Source organism: Lepidochelys kempii, chromosome 2, assembly GCF_965140285.1.
Source record: "Lepidochelys kempii isolate rLepKem1 chromosome 2, rLepKem1.hap1, whole genome shotgun sequence".
Lineage (NCBI taxonomy): Eukaryota > Metazoa > Chordata > Testudines > Cheloniidae > Lepidochelys > Lepidochelys kempii.
In genome coordinates, this window is record NC_136381.1 from 245463061 (window position 1) to 245482963 (window position 19903).

The following is a 19903-nucleotide window of genomic DNA, read 5'->3' on the forward strand; positions in this document are numbered from 1 at the left end:
AGAAGGTCATCTAGTCCAACCCCCTGCTCGAAGCAGGACCAATTCCCAGTTAAATCATCCCAGCCAGGGCTTTGTCAAGCCTGACCTTAAAAACCTCTAAGGAAGGAGATTCTACCACCTCCCTAGGTAACGCATTCCAGTGTTTCACCACCCTCTTAGTGAAAAAGTTTTTCCTAATATCCAATCTAAACCTCCCCCACTGCAACTTGAGACCATTACTCCTCGTTCTGTCATCTGCTACCATTGAGAACAGTCTAGAGCCATCCTCTTTGGAACCCCCTTTCAGGTAGTTGAAAGCAGCTATCAAATCCCCCCTCATTCTTCTCTTCTGCAGGCTAAACAATCCCAGCTCCCTCAGCCTCTCCTCATAACTCATGTGTTCCAGACCCCTAATCATTTTTGTTGCCCTTCGCTGGACTCTCTCCAATTTATCCACATCCTTCTTGAAGTGTGGGGCCCAAAACTGCACACAGTACTCCAGATGAGGCCTCACCAATGTCGAATAGAGGGGAACGATCACGTCCCTCGATCTGCTCGCTATGCCCCTACTTATACATCCCAAAATGCCATTGGCCTTCTTGGCAACAAGGGCACACTGCTGACTCATATCCAGCTTCTCGTCCACTGTAACCCCTAGGTCCTTTTCTGCAGAACTGCTGCCTAGCCATTCGGTCCCTAGTCTGTAGCTGTGCATTGGGTTCTTCCGTCCTAAGTGCAGGACCCTGCACTTATCCTTATTGAACCTCATCAGATTCCTTTTGGCCCAATCTTCCAATTGGTCTAGGTCCTTCTGTATCCTATCCCTCCCCTCCAGCGTATCTACCACTCCTCCCAGTTTAGTATCATCCGCAAATTTGCTGAGAGTGCAATCCACACCATCCTCCAGATCATTTATGAAGATATTGAATAAAACCGGCCCCAGGACCGACCCTTGGGGCACTCCACTTGATACCGGCTGCCAACTAGACATGGAGCCATTGATCACTACCCGTTGAGCCCGACAATTTAGCCAGCTTTCTACCCACCTTATAGTGCATTCATCCAGCCCATACTTCCTTAACTTGCTGACAAGAATACTGTGGGAGACCGTGTCAAAAGCTTTGCTAAAGTCAAGAAACAGTACATCCACTGCTTTCCCTTCATCCACAGAACCAGTAATCTCATCATAAAAGGCGATTAGATTAGTCAGGCATGACCTTCCCTTGGTGAATCCATGCTGGCTGTTCCTGATCACTTTCCTCTCATGCAAGTGCTTCAGGATTGATTCTTTGAGGACCTGCTCCATGATTTTTCCAGGGACTGAGGTGAGGCTGACTGGCCTGTAGTTCCCAGGATCTTCCTTCTTCCCTTTTTTAAAGATTGGCGCTACATTAGCCTTTTTCCAGTCATCCGGGACTTCCCCGGTTCGCCACGAGTTTTCAAAGATAATGGCCAGTGGCTCTGCAATCACAGCCGCCAATTCCTTCAGCACTCTCGGATGCAACTCATCCGGCCCCATGGACTTGTGCACGTCCAGCTTTTCTAAATAGTCCCTAACCGCCTCTATCTCCACAGAGGGCTGGCCATCTCTTCCGCATTTTGTGATGCCCAGCGCAGCAGTCTGGGAGCTGACCTTGTTAGTGAAAACAGAGGCAAAAAAAGCATTGAGTACATTAGCTTTTTCCACATCCTCTGTCACTAGGTTGCCTCCCTCATTCAGTAAGGGGCCCACACATTCCTTGGCTTTCTTCTTGTTGCCAACATACCTGAAGAAACCCTTCTTGTTACTCTTGACATCTCTGGCTAGCTGCAGCTCCAGGTGCGATTTGGCCCTCCTGATAACATTCCTACATGCCCGAGCAATATTTTTATACTCTTCCCTGGTCATATGTCCAACCTTCCACTTCTTGTAAGCTTCTTTTTTATGTTTAAGATCCGCTAGGATTTCACCATTAAGCCAAGTTGGTCGCCTGCCATATTTACTATTCTTTCGACTCATCGGGATGGTTTGTCCCTGTAACCTCAACAGGGATTCCTTGAAATACAGCCAGCTCTCCTGGACTCCTTTCCCCTTCAAGTTAGTCCCCCAGGGGATCCTGGCCATCCGTTCCCTGAGGGAGTCGAAGTCTGCTTTCCTGAAGTCCAGGGTCCGTATCCTGCTGCTTACCTTTGTTCCCTGCGTCAGGATCCTGAACTCAACCAACTCATGGTCACTGCCTCCCAGATTCCCATCCACTTTTGCTTCCCCCACTAATTCTACCCGGTTTGTGAGCAGCAGGTCAAGAAAAGCACCCCCCCTAGTTGGCTCCTCTAGCACTTGCGCCAGGAAATTGTCCCCTACGCTTTCCAAAAACTTCCTGGATTGTCTATGCACCGCTGTATTGCTCTCCCAGCAGATATCAGGAAAATTAAAGTCACCCATGAGAATCAGGGCATGCGATCTAGTAGCTTCCGTGAGCTGCCGGAAGAAAGCCTCGAGCGGCGGAGAACCAGCTGAGCAGCGGGGACAGCAGAGCAGCACACAGCAGGAGTTTGCCTGGGACTGGTAAGTATCCGAGTCTGTGTTTGTTTGCTTGCTGAGGAAGTATCCGAGCGTGTGTTTGCTGGGGGGGCAGTGTGAGAGCCTGAGTGAGTGTCTGATTGGCTGCTAGCCTGCAGGGGGCGGGCAGTAGGGGGTCTGTTTGTTTGCGACAGGGAAGCCTGGCCGTTTAAAAATAGCCAGAGCTTCGCGAACCAGCTGAGCGGCGGAGAACCAGCTGAGCAGCGGGGACAGCAGAGCAGCACACAGCAGGAGTTTGCCTGGGAGTTCGCCTGGAGGGAGCCCAGTGAGGCTTACGTCTTGCAAACTGTTCTGAGGAAGCTCACAGTAGGAAGGTGATATGGAAGGGGGGGGTTCAGCTGTTGTGACCTGCACTGAATGTGCCATGTTTGTCTTTCTTCCACAGGACAGAAGCGACTTTGTCTGTACAAAGTGCAAGCTGGTCTCCATATTGGAAGAGAAGATTGAAGGTCTGGAGCAACAGATAACAACCCTGCGTTGCATACGGGAAACTGAAGATTTCCTGGACGAAACTCAGGATAGGCTTCTAGGGGCACAAAGCTCTACAGATATAGAGCAGGTTGCACAGAGGAGCCAAGAGACCAGTGAAGAAGCTTGGCAACATGTGACCTCCAGAAGAGGTAAGCGGAATGTCCGGGTTCCAGTAACACAGACACAGGTAACTAACCGCTTTCATGTTCTTTATCAGGGTTGGAAGGGACCCCAGAAGGTCATCTAGTCCAACCCCCTGCTCAAAGCAGGACCAATTCCCAGTTAAATAATCCCAGCCAGGGCTTTGTCAAGCCTGACCTTAAAAACCTCTAAGGAAGGAGATTCTACCACCTCCCTAGGGTAACGCATTCCAGTGTTTCACCACCCTCTTAGTGAAAAAGTTTTTCCTAATATCCAATCTAAACCTCCCCCACTGCAACTTGAGTCATGTGTTCCAGTCCCCTAATCATTTTTGTTGCCCTCCGCTGGACTCTTTCCAATTTTTCCACATCCTTCTTGTAGTGTGGGGCCCAAAACTGGACACAGTACTCCAGATGAGGCCTCACCAATGTCGAATAGAGGGGAACGATCACGTCCCTCGATCTGCTGGCAATGCCCCTACACATACATCCCAAAATGCCATTGGCCTTCTTGGCAACAAGGGCACACTGTTGACTCATATCCAGCTTCTCGTTCACTGTAACCCCAAGGTCCTCTTTTGCAGAACTGCTGCCTAGCCATTCGGTCCCTAGTCTGTAGCGGTGCATGGAATTCTTCTGTCCTAAGTGCAGGACTCTGCACTTGTCCTTGTTGAACCTCATCAGATTTGTCTAATTTGTTGAACCTCATCCTCTAATTTGTCTAGGTCCCTCTGTATCCTATCCCTACCCTCCAGCGTATCTACCTCTCCTCCCAGTTTAGTGTCATCTGCAAACTTGGTGAGGGTGCAATCCACACCATCCTCCAGATCATTTATGAAGATATTGAACAAAACTGGCCCCAGGACCGACCCTTGGGGCATTCCTCTTGATACCGGCTGCCAACTAGACATGGAGCCATTGATCACTACCCATTGAGCCCAACAATCTAGCCAACTTTCTATCCACCTTATAGTGCATTCATCCAGCCCATATTTCTTTAACTTGCTGGCAAGAATACTGTGGGAGACCGTATCAAAAGCTTTGCTAAAGTCAAGGAACAACACATCCATCGCTTTCCCCTCATCCACAGAGCCAGTTATCTCATCATAGAAGGCAATTAGATTAGTCAGGCATGACTTGCCCTTGGTAAATCCATGCTGAATGTTCCTGATCACTTTCCTCTCCTCTAAGTGCTTCAGAATTGATTCCTTGAGGACCTGCTCCATAATTTTTCCAGGGACTGAGGTGAGGCTGACTGGCCTGTAATTCCCAGGATCCTCCTTCTTCCCTTTTTTAAAGATGGGCACTACATTAGCCTTTTTCCAGTCATCCATTTCCATTGAAAATGTTTGGGCCAAAACCTGAAAATTTTCATCTGAAAACATTAGGTTTTTGGTTTTTTGACCGAACATTGACATTTTCTCGGGATTGGGGGAGAATACATTTTCCAACCAGCTCTACTCAAGAGTGCGGTAAAGTACACACTGCTGACTGTGGTCCTAAGGCGTCTCTTTTCCAGCTGAGGACTGCTGTAGTTCAGCAGCACTCTGGGCCTTTCTCCCTGACCCTCAAGAATAGCCCTGGCCTACAGGAACTGGGAGAGAGGTAGGTGCACAAGTATCAGTATTGTCCTAACGACATACCATGGATAGTCCCAAGCTTTAGCATAATTTGGGGCATGGAGTATCCCATTAAGGCAAACTATAAAACAGAGACATGTTTTAAGCTTTGGAATGAGAGACAATTATGCTGTTACTGGGTGAAGGTACAATAAGGATGGGCGGTGACACTCACTTGGCTGCTAGAGCTCTAACAGGCACATTTCCAAAACTGGCTACTGATTGGGAGGGCCTCTGTTTTGGGGTGCTCACCTTGAGACACCTTTGGGCCTGATTTTCAGAAGTGCAGTTCCCTTTAAGTTCAGTTCGAGTTCCTGGTGCTCAGCACCAGCCCAAAGGGACTCAGAAATATAGGCAACCAAAGTCAGTTTAGACATTTGGGCCCACGTGTGTAATGTCCCTCCTGGAGAGAGCGCAGGAATTTACCTCAGTGATATTACAGTATTTTCTTTGGCATGCAGCCAAGATTTCCTTGAGTCACTTTTAAACCCTGAATGCTTCCTACTGTGCTGTGCGCTGTCATTTGGCTGCCATCACCTTTCCAAGCATGTTTCTTAATGCAATAGTCTTGTAAGGAAATTTTCCAGTCATGAAAGTGGAGAAACAGGTAGGTACAGTAAACACTGAAAATCCAAAGGCAAGTCTAATCTTCATTCAAACTTGTCTAACTCACCATGAAAGTGACCTTTGCTCTGATCTGGAGAACAATTTCACTTATCTGTAAATGGTATTTCTCTGATGGACAAGGGCAATATTTTTCTTTATATGTTTTCACTTAACAATAGTGGTTCTGTGCCGGAGCTCAGAGAGTATTTCTAGCCTCCCCCTGCAATGGTTTAAATCCACTTCCTCCCATGTAAATTTCTGCAGAATTTAAACTTTCCTTTGATATATACAAAACTCCAATTCTTCTGGCTGTGATGGTAACGTTCAAAGTGTGATCAGTTGTAGTGCTCTCTTACCAAGCCTACATACAGGCAGAAGAAACAGCACCCGGGGAGTTGTAATCTGTCCAGTTCATCTCAATGGAATGCTTACTCTGAAGCCTAAGTGTGACGATTTATATGTCAAAGCTCTTAACTATTTCAGTGCTGACCTTTTTGGCAGAGCTATCTAGGTAATGTGCTTATCCTTCCTTGTTGGATGCAGTGTGCCTGTCAATAGGGTGGAGTGGGGATACGGTAGGCTGTAGTGGAGTTGGCCTCTCCCCCAATCCTATACTTTAAATGAAGTGTGCTGCTTTAAGTGACTGAACCCTGCCATGATGTCCTGTCTTTCCTTCTCTCTGTGACTAGGCCTACTCTTCAACTGAGTTTCCCTCCCTGCTGGGGGAGAAGGGGAGAAATGAGCTTCTCCATCCTTTGAGCAAAAAATAAGAAAAAGCTTTTTCTTAAGCACATTTTACCCTCTCGCCACTCCTGCAGCTGATGAGCTCTTGTTCTCCATGTCCTGAGCTAAATAAATGGACAGCAATCGTCTTTTAATGTAGCATAAAGTGTTCCATGATCCTCTTATACTGGCTGAAATACATCCAGTTAGGGTGTGATCACAAGACTGGAAAAGGCCTGAGATTTACTTAGACTGATTTGGAGCATGGGACCATTTTTTGTTCTGTGTTTGTAGAATGCCTAAGACAATGTAGCCCTGACCCGTGGCTGGGGCACCTAGCTGCTATTGCAATGCCAATAATAAGTAATATTAATAACAAAGAAGAGTGTTTATTTTCTCTGAACTGGTTCATCCATTTCTATTCCAGGCACATACATTTTTAGATTTCATAATTTTATTTCTATGTCTTGATTGTCACTTGAGATGCCCTTGGACTGGCATGTTCTGCTTTCTCCCTATCTTTATGAGGGGGCGGAACATAAACTCAAAATAATTAGAGATTAAAAATATGGAAGGAAAATATTTTCTCCTCGTAATTTGAATTCCCCATGAAAAGCACTTTTTAGATCTGTTTGTTGTTAATACATGTGTGGGTTGTTAACTCTTAGTGGATTAATGTTGATTATAGTCTGAACTGATTAAGAAATCTTGATCCAAAGTACAACTTTATCTGCCATTCATTTGAATTACTTCCACTTGTGTCAGCACTATTTAAAAGGAATCAATGAAGATTTCTGAAGAAAAAAGCTTTGTCATCTACCTTCAAATGGACTAAATTAATTAAACTTCTGGAGCCAAATCTATGACACTTCTCATATATTATTACTTTTCATGGATTTGCTGCTGACATTGATTGAGACAGGGAGATGAGCCTTTCAAACAGGATGCAACGGAGATCTGTTTTTTATTTAATTTTGAATGTATTTATACAGATTAATCTCAATGGGATAAACAGTAGAAATGTTCGCAAAAAGAAAAGGAGTACTTGTGGCACCTTAGAGACTAACCAATTTGTTAGAGCATAAGCTTTCGTGAGCTACAGTTCACTTCATCAGATGCATATCGTGGAAACTGCAGCAGACTTTATATATTCCACGATATGCATCTGATGAAGTGAGCTGTAGCTCACGAAAGCTTATGCTCTAATAAATTGGTTAGTCTCTAAGGTGCCACAAGTACTCCTTTTCTTTTTGCGAATACAGACTAACACGGCTGTTACTCTGAAACCTGTCAGTAGAAATGTTCTGCATGAGCCTACAAAAATCTGGGCAGCCTCCAACTGTGAGGCTAGAGAAGGTTTTTGTTACCTTACACAGAAGGTAACAAAATTCTCTGAAATCTGATTCACTTTGGCTGGAAATGACTTCAACAGAGACTCCCCTTCTTCTCTCTCTGGACTATAAATGACATAACATACTGGGAGGGATTGGTGGCTGTGTAAGGATCACAGTTGTTAGAGACAGAGAACAGCAATTAGCTCACCAAGTCCATCCTATGCAAGGTAAGGATATAATCTCCTGTCAAAGGGTGTTTCACGTATTACGCATAACCACAATTGATTCATGCTGAGGTGATTAAGGTTAAATGCAAATAGAAGCATAGGGAGAAATCTGCCACCCCTATTAACATTGGACTAGATTGCACCTTACAGGTATAGCTCATGTTAAGGGGCACCACTAAGCTGCACCATCCCTGAGGGAGCAGTCGCGGATGTTCTGCCTCAAAGATACAGGATGCTTCCTGGAGCTCTCTCTCTCTCTCACACACATACACACACACACACACACTGTGCATCTGCTACAATACTTTACTGGAGCACAGTTTACTCCTCCTTTCACAGCCAACCAGCTCCACTGACAGATCAGAAGGGGAACCAGAGCCATGATCCTGCCCCATCTCTGCCACTCCCAACCCTCTCGGAGCTGCTGTGTACCCCAGGAGAGTGGGGACCAAACAGTCTCATGCTTCTGAGAATGCTGGAGTCCAATTCATCAAGGCCCTTTTACAGGCTCCACAGAGTGTTGGAGAGGCTGCCCCCACAGCATTTTCACATTAGAGGCACACTGAGCAGCAATTACTTTCACAAGCAGTTTCATTGTCCTTTAAATAAGGCTTGCAAAATCAGGGCTTTCATGATCTACTGCCAGCTGTAGGACCAGGCAAAAATAAGTAAATCAGGAGTTTTGAAAAGCTATGTACAAGTACCCATGTTCCATGTTTGTATAGCACCTAGGACACAATAGAGTGCTTGACTCAGACCCCTAAGTGGTACCTCAATTAACCAAATGGGAGAGTTCAGGCCTGATTCTCAGTTGTAGGAAAGCTTTGGCATTGTAAAGGCATCAGAGCAACATAAAGGGGTCTTGGCATAACTGAGAATCACAACCAGAGCACATTCAATTTGCCAGTGTTAATTTCCTTTAATATTTTTTCCCTAAAGTTTGGAAAAAATAGTCTTAGTGCTGGAATATCTCGCCCAAGATAACAGAGAAGAAGAAAATAAGCAACGTGAAGAATAATGTAAATGTCCACTTTAATTATTTCTGTATCTTTACTCTAGATAGGTTTGTAAAGCTAATTGCAAAGATGATTAAGACAAATGCTATGAGTCACCACTTAAATAGTTTTTAGAATAGAAGAAATGTTGAGAACAGGAACAGGCGTAGTCTAGGCTAACATATTTTACCAATAATAGATTTATTTACTGAAAGGTAAACAAGGGAAGGGAAGGAGCGAAAACAGAATGGCTGGTAGAAAGTTGCAGGCAGAGTGACAGAGGTTATGTGAAATCACCAGAGAATTGTGAGTCAAGGTCTCCCTTGTTTAAAAAACAAAACAAAACTCTTCATTAGCAGTGAATAACTTGCACCTAGAAGGAATTTTTAGCAATTCTTCAATAACTGATGAACTTTGTTATGAATTATCAAAAAGTCCACTGCTGCAACACAATATTTTAACTAACCAATAAAAAGAATGGTGTTATTTCTCTGTGTACTGGGAACCACATGCCCTCAGACCTACGTTTTCTCATGAGAATCTTTAGTGCACATGTGTTTTGCCTTGCTAGTTTCCTTCTGTGGCTGGTGAGGATGGGAATTCCTCTTCACCTGCATGGCATCCAGGGCCATGTCAGACCCACACCCAGATTCCTCCACCAGCTGTAGGAAGTGTGACGGTTTGGATCAAAGAAACCCCCTTGGGGCTGCCAACTGATGTGCCAAGACTACTTCTGCCCCTGCTTTCCTGCCCTGGCAGCTTGGGACTTCAGTGCCCTGCCTGGTTTGAGCCAGATTCACTAGCCTGCTGCAAGCCCAGACCCAGGTCTGAACCACATCCCCTAGCAGCTGTAGGCTTAACTGAAAGCAACTTAAGAAGTGTTCCTGTCTTTAACTCTCAGATGCCCAACTCCCAATGGGTTCAAACCCCAAATAAACCCGTTTTATCCTGTATAAAGCTTATACAGGGCAAACTCATAAATTGTTCACCCTCTATAACACTGATAGAGAGATATGCACAGCTGTTTGCTCCCTGCCCCCCCAGGTATTAATACATACTCTGGGTTAATTAATAAGTAAAAAGTGATTTTATTAAGTACGGAAAGTAGGATTTAAGTGGTTCCAAGTAGTAACAGACAAAACAAAGTGAATTGCCAAGTAAAATAAAATAAAACCCACAAATCTATGACTAATACATAGTAAGAAAACTGAATACAGATAAAGCCTCACCCTCAGAGGAGTTCCAATAAGCTTCCTTTTACAGACTAGTCTCCTTCTAGTCTGGGTCCAGCAATCACTCACGCCCCCTGTACTTACTGTCCTTTGTTCCAGTTTCTTTCAGATATCCTTGGGGTGGAGAGGCTCTCTCTTGAGCCAGCTGAAGACAAAATGGAGGGGTCTCCTGGGGTTTAAATAGACTTTCTCTTGTGGGTGGATACCCCTCCCTCCCTATGTGTAGAATTCCAGCTACAGGATGGAGTTTTGGAGTCACATGGGCAAGTCACATGTCCATGCATGACTCAGAACTTACAGGTAGCAGCCATGGTTCACTTGCTACCTTGTACATCCTTTATGTGGATTAGAGCCTTCCAAGATCCATTGTTCGTTAAGTGCTTCTTGATTGGGCACTTAACTTGCAAATTCCTTTCTAAAGAAGCTAACCAAATGCCACCCATTGGATTAGATTACTCCACACTGAACCCTCTCAACCCAAACCTGGATCTCCCCACATTAAGCCTCTCCACACTTGGATCCTGCCTTGCTGAGCCTGCCTGTCCATGCCTGGTACACCTGGCATGGAGGGGCAGGAACCTGAGGTGTTGCTAGGGCAGGCCCGGACCTTGCACTGTGTCAGGGTTGGGTGCAGCCTCACCACTGAGTCCATGTTCCGGGGGATAGCTGCACAATGATCTCCCACCTCTGTGCAGCCAGTGGTCTGTGCTCCCCAGTGCCATGCTGGAGCCTCCACATTTATGTGACAAATAAAATTTGCAGAATTTTAAAATATTATGTGCAGAATTTTTAAATTGTTAGTGCAGAATGCCCTCAAGAGTAATCACAGTGTAAATAAAAGGATTCTGTTGTTGTTTTGGGGTTTTTTTGGTTTTTTTTTTTTTTTTTTTTTGCTGTTCACTTGTTACTCATAACATGTGTGAAATTTACCACAGTGAAAACTGGGCTTAATGGGACTTAGGTGGTGAATAGGTTTCGTGTTGGCTTTCTGGGGTGAATACCATGCAAAATGATGAAGGAACCAGTAGATCACAGGTTGATATCATCCCTCAAAATGTTTCTGCTTGTTTGAGTATAAAGCTTACAGAGAGCAATATGTAGATTTCTTTCCATTTGTTTAGACTTTGTGTACTAGCCACCCTGCCCGCCCCCCCTTTATGGATGTTTATGGCTTTTGGCATTCAACGAGTAGATCAATAGCATCAAGATGCTTTTAACATAATTTATGGGGAAATTACTGACAGTTTCAGGCCATTCTGAAGGGAGGAGGTTATGTGTCATCAAGTTGCTTGTCCATTCACTGCAAAGGCACAGGGATGAAAAACAAGCCAAACTTGACATTTTCTGAGACTGTTGTGTTGTTTGTCTCATGGAGAAAATTAGGCTGACAATTTAAAGTATGCAATGAATGGTATGTAAGCAATGCCTTGCCACTGATTTATTGTGCAAGAAGCCAAAGTGATCTGCATGATTTCACAGTTCTAGAAAAGTTAGGTTTGCTGTAAACACAGGCCCAATAAAATGCATCTTACAAGCTAGTGGGATCGCAAGGTCACCCATGAAATATTTGTGGTATTGATACTTTCCCCCCTCAATCAATGCCAGACTAACAGCATGGGAAAAGTTAGGGCAGCAGCAATGCAAGCTTCCCCCACATTTCTCTATCAGTGTGCCTGGAATTCTGACCTGGAGGGGACCAATGAAGGTAGCTTGCTCTGCTGAGACTGCCAACAAGGCTGCCAGCCCAAGTCAATTGTCAAGGCAGTTTTTATGATGTCCACCCTTGTTACTAGTCATTGGATTGAGACCATCGGCTCAGTTCACATATCAGAAAGCCATTAGATGTTAATGGCTTTTGGTCACTAACAACCCAAATTTGAGTTGGTGAAGCTTTATGGGCAAGATTCCTGCTCTGCTTGGCTCAAGAGAAAGGGAAGGTGGGTGTTAGAGAGCAGCTTACAGTCTTGAATCTTGGGGCTAACCTCAGCCTTGACACAACTTACAGCTGCTGACAGGCAGCTCTCAAATTTGCCCCTATCATCAATTGACCCTATTCCCACAGGTAATTGCTATGGCTCCCCTCCACCTGGCCTCATCCCTATCTTTCTCCCCTTCCTGCCCCTGGCGTACCCCCTATTCTGGGTGGTGGGCGGTAATAGAGGTGTAAGCTTAGAGACAAAGCCCTGCACCACTCAAGGAGTTTTCTTATGCCAGGGAAATGTTGTGCTGGGCATTTGTAGCCAGATTACATCCTTTTACACCACCTGAGCATAAACTCTGCAGAGAAGATGGGCACAAATCTGCACATGGGGGAAAAAACATTCCTGATGCAGTAACTACACAGGGCTACCATAGCAGTATGATTCAAGAAAGCTTGGTTCAAAATAGAACAGTGGATCAGAATTTTGAACATACAACTTGTAACAATCTAACTGCTTGTTAAGATACCTAGAGTCCTTAGCACATTTGAGCTTTAAAATTTGTGTTGAAATACCTCCAGCTTAGTCAATGACTGTATTAAAATACAGGGTGATGGGGTGTTAGGAAATTTTATCATCAGCTTCTTACATCCAAGCAAAAATCTCATTTTTGAGTAGGAAGTGTGAATAAGTTTGGATTCCAACAGTCACACAAATACACACAGTGAATCTTAATTAACAAGAAAGCAGCAGTGAGTAAAGGTTATTTTCTTAAATATATTCCAGAAAAATCTCACAGGTTTATAGAGATTACAATGCCATTAAGTCATAATAGTAGAATGGAGTTCTTACTGAACCAGAAAACAAGCAAATGAATAGGGGCAGTAGGATAATATCCTGCTGTGAAACCAATGGTTACAAATTGGTTCCCTCTAGTCAGAGTTGCCTTCTACTGCTTTAGATTCTCAGCAGCTTTTCATTAAGAACACTACATGTTCCTCTTTAAATAAGGAAGTGCATGACCCCTTTATTTATGCGAATGAAGGTACAATGAGTCAGACACTGACTTCAGATTGGTAAATTGATAGAGTTGTTTAATGTTTTGTTTGTGAATGTGATGGTAAAGTACGTGGCAAATTTCTGTACTGTACAGGGTGTGGCTATCTCCTGAGTCAGTCGGGCCCACAGGTGTTTTCATGTTATTTATTATGCATCTCATGATTAGAGCTGGTCAAAACTTTTCATTCAAAACATTTGACAAAAAATAGCATTTTTGTGGCGATAGAAATTGCTGTGAGAAATGTCTGGGTTTGATGAATTTTGAGGCCAGAGGATACTGAAAAAAAATTGTTTTCAAGCAAATAGATTAATTTTTTAGTTGCCAAAATTATACAAAAATATGAAAGTTTTTAGGTTCTCATTTTTTTGATGTAAGCCAAATGCTTTTGAAATAAAATTGTGATGAAAACAGACTTTTCCATTTTTATCAATTTTATTTTTCACGGGAAGAAAAAACATTTCCCAACCAGCTCCATTAATGATTTTCAGTTAGCTATAAAACATCCTGTGAAATGTTAATTCCCTCAACTCCTATTGATACTGAGCACCACTCAAGATTGGGATCTTGCCTGGGTAACTGTGCATATTTATTTTGCAGCTTATTCAATGGCATGTGGTTGTTGTAGGAATCTTCAGTGAAAGTAGCAACACCTCTGTGTAAAAAGTGGTGCAATATTTCTGGTGATCCCCCAGCCAATGTTCCCTCTAATTTTTGATATGCCGTGTGCACAAAAAATTTCTTCTGTGCAAATTGTTGTACTTCTGTGCAATTTTTGTGTGTGTGGTATTTCGCCGTGTGCGCGAGGTTCAGGATCTGTGTGCATGCACACACACGCACAGCTTAGAGGGAACAGTGCCCCCAGCCTGTTTTCAGGTTAACTTTTGGTGAAGTATCTAAATCTTTGATTGTTCATCTGAAACTGATCCATACAAGTCATAAAATGGCTCATACTCAGCAAGACTGGGAATACTGGAAAATGTACCAGTTTTGGAGTATGTTCGTCTCTGGACAGAGGTGAAATTAGAAAGTGCAGATATTTGAAAATGTGGGGAAATAATGTAACTATTTTGAATCTCTTTCAAGTTTAGGTTTCCCCCAACCCCGCTGTCAGGGTTCCTTCTCTACTCTGAACTCTCGGGTAGAGATGTGGCGACCCACATGCAAGACCCCCTAAGCTTATTTTTACCAGCTTAGGTTAAAAACTTTCTCAAGGCACAAATTCTTTGCCCTTGGAGGGTATGCTGCCACCACCAAGTGATTTAGACAGAATCAGGGAAAGGACTACTTGGAGTTCCTGTTCCCCAAAATATCCCCCCAATACCTCCTTTCCTGGGGAGGCTTGAGAATAATATCCTAACCAATTGGTTACAAAGTGGACACAGACCCAAATCCCTGGATCTTTGGACACACTGAAAAATAAAATCAGTTCTTAAAAGAAGAATTTTATTTAAAAAAAAAAGAAAAGGTAAAAATCCTCTCTGTAAAATCAGGTTGGAAGATAACTTTACAGGGTAACAAAAGATGCACAAAAACACAGAGGAACCCCCTCTTGCCTTAGTTTCAAAGTTACAACAAAACAGGGATAAAACTCCCTCCAGCAAAGGGAAAATCCACAAGTTGAGAAAACAAAGATAAACTAATACGCCTTGCCTGGCTGTACTTACAATTTCTGTAATATGAAAGACTGGTTCAGAAAGATTTGGAGGACATGGATTGATGTCCGGTCCTTCTTAGTCCCAAGAGCGAATGAACACAGAAACAAAAGAACCTAAAACAAAGCCTCTCCCCCCAGATTTGAAAGTATCTTTTGTCTCCATTGGTTCCTTTGGTCAGGAGCCAACCAGGTTATTTGAGCTTCTTAACCCTTTACAGGTAAGGAGGAATTTTAGGCTACCTTTATGGTTATGACACCCCCTTTTCCCCCCAAATTGGTTCACGCTTCTCTAGTAATAAAATGATCTGTCAGTCAACTGGCATTGTCTAACAGCTAGACATAATTTCCAGATATACCTCTTTGGGGAGAGCAGTATTTGCAGGAATAAGAACACACCTGGCACATGAGATACAGAAATTGTTCATAGTTAGGGCAATTAGTCAAACTCTGAATTAATCATAGTGCTCCAAACACTCAGATACAGAAGTGGCCAAGTTTGTGACTTAGGTCAACCCCTGCTATGCAGTATAAAATATTACCCTAAATTCTTTTTGATAGAATCTCTGCTGCTGTAAATCAGGGTACTATTGAAAGCAACACTATTCAACTAGCTAATAATGTGGCTCTTTACAGTTATTCTCTTAATCTCAAAATCTGAAGCTTTATTTAAACTAGTAAATTATCCCTTATTTGAAGGGCCAGTACCTAATGTTGACTTCATTTGGATCAGGCTCATATTAAAAAGGCTGATATGGAAAGAATACTGAACTAAGGACAAAATCCCATAGCAGAAGGGATGGAGCCTTAGTATACCATGGGGTTGTGCAAATACATGAACAAGTTGATTGTTTGTTTTACTTTGTCACCAGTGCATTTCAAATTGACATCAGTAATTCACTGTAGCTAGTCTATTGTGACAGTAACCCAGGCTTGTCACTGAGATTTCACAGTAGAGCTGTTCCAGAGACCTTAATGCTTCCCTGTATTATATCTGTTAGCATTATTGTGTGTCGGGTAATGAAAAGTTATCCACTGAGAATCACATTTGGAGCCCACAATGCTCTTTGTATACTTGCCAGGTAGGAATGGCAGGACTAATCTTCAAAAGCAGTGTCCAAAAGAGAGGCTGCCAAAGGAGCCTGAGAAATGCAAATCCTATTGTAAATAAGGAAAAACATGTTCTTGAAAGTTCTCCTGAACAAGCCAGAAATGCAAACAAAATCATAGGGTATACAGTCTGGCTCAACACCCAAGGGTGTGGTACATGCTGGGAAGAAAGTGTAAATGATAATAAATCAGAATGCCCAGAAGTTTCAACATGAATAGCATCAGCAGGGGTGTAGTTCTAGACAGAATGCCTATCGGTCCTGCCTTGCTGGAGAACATCTTGCAAATGCCATGTTGTGTCAGAAATGTACAGGTGTAAAGAGAGCAGCCTGAGCAAAGCAAAGTCAGGAGGAATACAGGAGAAAAAATGATATTTACACTCATATTGCAATGGGGGTGTGGGGCCAGACACATGGATTTCAATTCTCTCCACCAAGAGTGTGTAAAACGTTAAATGAAAAGAAGAGGAATTGGTCAGATGTGGACAGATCATAATGCACTGTGATTTTTAGGCTCAATGATGAAGGAAGAATGGCAAAGAAGAAACTGAAATCAGAGGAGATGAATTAATGTCTCTGGGCCAGATTCTGTATTAATAAAAATAATAATAATAATAATAATTAATGTGACTATTTATTGATGTGTTGGTTGTTTATTATTGTAGCACCTTGTAATCTCCATCAAGGATGAAGGCCTCTTTGTTCCAGGCACTGTACAGATGTAGCAAAGAAACACTCCCTGCCCCAGACAGCTTATACCCCAGAAGTCAAACCAGGCACAAAAGGAAAACAAAGGGGAACAAAACAAACATGGGATATAAGGAATACAAGTCGGTTTCACCTTTATTAGTAGCGTCATCACATGGATAATCATGAAAAACACAACAAGTAGTAGTTTAGTAATCTTTCAATATTTCGTTTGCAACACTCTAGTGTTTTGATGCCTGTCTTAAAGGGATTTGTCAGGTTGCATAGGCCCAGATCCTCTCAGGAATTCAGGAACCTTACTCCAGTGGGAATTAGATGCCTAAATACCTTTGTAAAAATAGTTTTGTAAAAAACACAATTAAAACTGTCACAAAAATTAAGCATGTTTTCATGGCATTGTTTTAATTAAACTGTTCGCCTGTAATGTTTACAATGCAACTATTAGAATTGTGCACATACATGAAAATCCAAAACTTAAACAGCCTAGAAACAAAGGAAAAATTTACTAAATAAGAAATGGGGGTGTTGCATTTAAATGTCAAATTCTTCAACTTAAAAATCAAAAAAGTTATTAGTAACACAGAAGGGGAAATGTGTGGGCGAGTGTTTATTTTTAATCTATGGCCAGAAGTTTAGCTGGTGTAAATCGGCATAACTACATTGAAGTTAATGGAGCTATGCCAGTTTTCCCTAGCTGAATATCTGACCCATGGTTTTCAGCTTCAGGTTTTTGTTTTTTTTTAAGTAGAAAGAATGGGGAAACAACCTTGTCTCCTACGCTAATTTTAAGCCATTTGGTGAAAAATCAGCTTTTTTTTTTTCCACATGGCATAATACAGTTAACCCTATTATAGTGGCATTCCACTTATTATAAGTATCTTTAAAGAGATGTGTATCAATTTATTCTAGCAGTAAATCCTAGATTTACTTAGATCTTCACAAGATCAATTGTGGACTTTTTCAAGAGGAATGAATATTAAAGAGTTGATGTCTCATGTAGTGCCTGCAAAGATTAGAATAGCTTACTAGGTACATCAAAGATTTATCCACCTTAAGCTTCTACAAAAGAAGTTATTTTTTTCACACTTGCACATGCTATGCATGCATAAGCAAGTAATGTTAAGCTAAGATGAAGGGGAGGGGAGGTGTATCTGATACCAGCAAAGACAATACACAGATGAGAGAAAACTACTTCATAGCAGCTAGATGCCATTTTCACAGCTAACAGATGTAGGTGGAAACATTTTAGTATTAATGCAGGCTTATTTATTTGACTATTCTCACTCTCTCTCCTTCCTCCTCACACACTTTAAACATAAAATTGGTTACATGATTAGGAGACCACCTAAGGAAAAAAGATAATATATTTTCTACAAATTGGTTTTATTTGTCATTAGCTGTATTGCATATTCTTTCAAATTAAATTCACAGTTAACAAAGTATATTTAAAGTGTTATCAAACATGACCAGTCCATCCGGTCACCCATTCCCAGCTTCTGGCACTCTCCCTGCCCATCCTGGCTACTAGTCATTAAGGGACCTAATAGGTTTGCTGGATTCTCTACCACTGATGATTTTTATATCAATATTAGATGTTTTTCTAAACTATCTGCTCTAGAAGTTATTTGGGGGAAGTTCTATGGCCTGTGTTATACAGGAAGTTAGACTAGATGTTCACAATGGTCCCTTATGGCCTTGGAATCTAAGAATTAGTGCTGCAGCCTCCTGAGGCTCTAACAAACATCCTGGGGATCCAGAGCAGCAGAGTCTTGGATTCCCCTCAGTGCAATCCTAGTTGGGGGATAAGGAGAGAAAGTCCCGCTAGGATCTGTGACATACATCCTCTGTGCATAGGGGTTAACTTCATCCTGTGCTAGACTCTCTCAATAGCCTTGGAAAAAGCACTTAATCTCTGCTTTAGACTCTTTAGCTGTAAAATACTTCCCCATCCCACTGGAGTGTCGTGAGAATTTATGGGATGATATTAATAAAAAGCTTTGAGGATGAAAATCACTATATGATTGCTGGTGACACTTTCTTTTAAGGTTCAATTTACAAATGGTTTATAAAGGATTAATAAATTATTAATACATGTTATAAGCCTGTTACATGTTGGAGTGGCTTTTGGGACCTTATCCACTCAGTAGCCTCTGAGCCCTTATCCACTTGATTCCTAAGAACTCAGCCCAACTCTGAACTCATTCCTGATGTTTCTTTATTGAGATACAAACTATACTTGAGCTGATCAGGCTCAAGCGTAGGAGATGGATGCAGGGCATACCACACATCCAAAGTTGCACTGAAATCCCCTTGCCTTTTATACATTTACACATTACATTACATTTACTATACATTGCATCACATGTTTTGGGATTGGCTTGGTTATTTTGCATGAATAATCACTGTACAGCATGCTCTGCACACGCACTGTCCATATTCAACTTTATTCTTTACCTCATCTTTATGCTTCTGACTTCTCTTGTCCATTATTATCTTGTTCATAACTCTCTGGGTGTTCCCCTTCTTATCTTAGCTAGCTCACGCATTCTGTCTTTTAGCTCACTGACCCATTTACTTATTTTAGCACAAGCATTCTTTTTTCAGCCTGCCGATTTAGTTACCTCCCTAATCCTGTCTCCCAAGAAATGAGACCTCCCCCATGTTTAATTACTCATAAAAAGCAAGGCCTACATTCGTTTATCTTTTTTTCTGCATAATCATTTGTTTTATTTGCATTATATTCCTGTTCTGTGTCTTCTTTTTTAACTTTATTACCCAGCAACGCATTCTCAAGACCTCAGTATTGTATCTACTTGACCCACCATAAATACTAGGCTCAAAGTATAAACCAGGGAGTGCAATCTTAGTTCCTATGGTACAGACTTCCAGGGTGTAATCCCACATTATAAACTTGCTCTCACTTTAAAGCACTTTTTTTTTAATTCTAACTTTGCTTCTATTTTAATTACATTATTAAAAACTGGTATAAAAATCTCTCCATTGATTACCAGAGGAAATTTAGGTGTGAAATAGAACATAGGCCAATTAAAATAACATTCCCTAGGTCCATGCAAGGACCAAGGAATATTTCCAACACACCTCTGAACAACATACTAACCCACAGAGACCTTCCTACCAACACTACAAAAAGAAGGATTCTGGGTGGACTCCTCCTGAAGGTCAAAACAGACTGGACTTCTACATAGAGTGCTTCCACCGACATGCATGGGCTGAAATTGTGGAAAAGCAACATCATTTGCACCATAACCTCAGCCATGCAGGACACAATGCCATCCACAGCCTCAGAAACAACTCTGACATCATAATCAAAAAGGCTGACAAAGGAGGTGCTGTCGTCATCATGAATAGGTCAAAATATGAACAAGAGGCTGCTAGGCAGCTCTCCAACACCACTTTCTACAAGCCATTACCCTCTGATCCCACTGAGGGTTACCAAAAGAAACTACACCATTTGCTCAAGAAACACCCTGAAAAAGCACAAGAACAAATCTGCACAAACACACACCCCTGGAAACCTGACCTAGGGTATTCTATCTGCTACCCAAGATC